We start from the raw sequence: 2,437 nt of genomic DNA, 5'->3' as shown, positions 1-2,437 counted from the left end.
ATTTAAAGCTTTAACTGTGATTTGAGGGCAAGGACAGGCTTACGCCTCTTGATTTGACTTTCTGGGGGGCTCATCAATGTTCAGGTGCTTCGAGCCCCTAAAAAATCTTGACTGATACTCTTTGGCTCTTCTTCTTCCTCTGATACTCTTTGACAATAAACTGGGCCGCTGTTTTCCTTTGCTGTGGGTCTAATCACAAATTAATGGCCGCTGTTCGGCCTCTGTTTCCTCTAGAACTGTCTTCTGCTCCTTACGGCAAGCTTCGCGAAGAAAAATGGGTCATTCGGCGCCTTTCGGGCTTGCTGGGGGCTGCATAATGAAAAGATTCCCTAAAGATTCCCCATTCAGGCCTAATTTATCCAGCGATGAGCGATTTGCGCTAATCGCTCATCAAAAACTGCCTCAGAAACTGATTCCGGGGCTCCGGAGTGCGATTTTCGCCCTTCGCGCTAAAAATGCTGATGACGTCAGCATGACGTGACTTTGTACGGCGGATGACGTCAGCAGAATGACGTCAGCATGATGACGTGGCGGGATGACGTCAGCATGATGACGTCATCACGTACGGAGGTGATGTGGCAGTACGGCGGGTCTGATGGTGTGGCAGGACACGTGGCAGGTGACTCGGCGGTACAGTGGCAGGAGGTCCACGCAAGCGGGTGACGTGTCATGGTGACTGGGCAGGGGGTGATGCAAGCAGGTGACACACCGAGCAGGGGCGGTTTCCGGTTTTGGGGCGCACCGCCTTTGGGCATGAGCGGTTTTGTCAGAGGGGGCTCCGCCACAGCCCAGGAGGTGACGTGTGGCGGGAGGTACGGCGGGAATACCGCCCATCTCCCGGACGCTAACCTTCGGGCGGTTTGAAGATGGGACGACCCGTTAATCGTTGATCTAGTCACAGGACGATCAGACGGTTGGCGGGAAGGGTGAGGCGGCGGGAAGTTAGGGAGGGGAATATACAAGGGATATTCCGATTTTAATAATGCGCGGCGGGGGTTGTAGACTTAGGGAAAGTGGGTTATGGGGTTTAAAATGGGCGGGTTAATGTATTTACAGTTGGGGCTTAGGGATAAGGGGTAAAACATGGGTTTAATGCGCACGGGTTTAACAATTTCTGCCCAAAACTTAAGGTAAGGGGGCGGAAAAGAGGGTTTTTGAGGGTTTTTAGGGCTAGGGGAGAGGTTGTTAGCATGACCAGGTGTCGTCTAACTCCTGTTATGACTCGGATGGGCTAAAAACAGCCCCAGGTGGACCATTTTTTCCCGGACTTGGAAAAAATATGGCTATATTGCCAGGGACGGGATATTTACATAGGGGAATTTTTATATACATAGTTTTAGTAAGGGAAGGGGAAAACTAATAGGGAGTTATATACTAGAGTTAGTAGTTAATATGGAGATGATAAGCAGGCACTAAGGTCAGGGACCTTAGGCTAATTTTGGGGAAAAGAATTTGAAAAGAAATAAAATCCTTGAGTGAAGCAGATCTTCACCAAGGCAACTGATATGGATGATGATGAAACTAAGAGGAATCAAGCAGGTCTTGACCTCTTTGGGAATTTAGTAAGTGACTTTAGGGAATTAGAAGAAGGGGGAGTTACTGATGTCCACCTTTGAGCTCCTTTGGATGAAAACTGTCTGCACTGTGATCTGTAAAGATGAAGCACTTTGTAACACAAAATTGATCATAAATCATCATTCTGCAACCTCATAGCTACCTACCCGGCCTACTTTCCTAACATTTTTTCTTCTTTTTGGTTTGGGTGCACTTAGACTTGCAGACCCTGATTTACAATTTTTCTTTTGAATGATTTCCTATCTAAATCTACACTTATTTCTACCAGGGTCCAGATTAAGCAGTTGGGTCCCTTTGATTCTCTACCTATCTACAGATCTGTCAAGATTAAACTGTTTGGACAGATATCATTCTCTATATTCTAAAACAGGAAATTGAAACCTAGGGAGACCAAGATTAGACTGTTTGGACCTCCCTTAAATGAAAACTCTTCAAAACTGGAACAACTCATCAAAATTGGAATCAGTAGTGGCATTTGGACTAGCACACTTCATGGCATCTTGTGGAAATATGGAACACTGCAGCTTGCAAAGTATGACATATTTGGCATGTAAAAATGTCAATCATGAAAGATGAAACCCTGTTGCAACAGGAGGCTAACACCTGGCATCCTTCGTCACATGCATGTAAATAGGAGAACCAAAAATCCTCAGATGGGAAATATCAAGCCTCTTACCAGAATAAGCCTCCTCGGGTGTACTCATGCCAAGTATCTTGTGAGGACAATGGTTCTGCACATATACTGCCGTATTGCATGCCTCCACCCACAAGTGAAGGGGTAGGCCCTGATCATGCAACATCGCCCGTGCAGCACCCACGATCGTTCTGTTCTTCCGCTCAACAACCCCATTCTGTTGTGGGT

Source organism: Pinus tabuliformis, chromosome 4_1 (genome assembly GCF_031772625.1).
Source record: "Pinus tabuliformis cultivar Carrire ecotype Pingquan chromosome 4_1, CPIR1, whole genome shotgun sequence".
Taxonomy (NCBI): Eukaryota; Viridiplantae; Streptophyta; class Pinopsida; order Pinales; family Pinaceae; genus Pinus; species Pinus tabuliformis.
Note: the sequence above shows the minus strand (reverse complement) of the source record.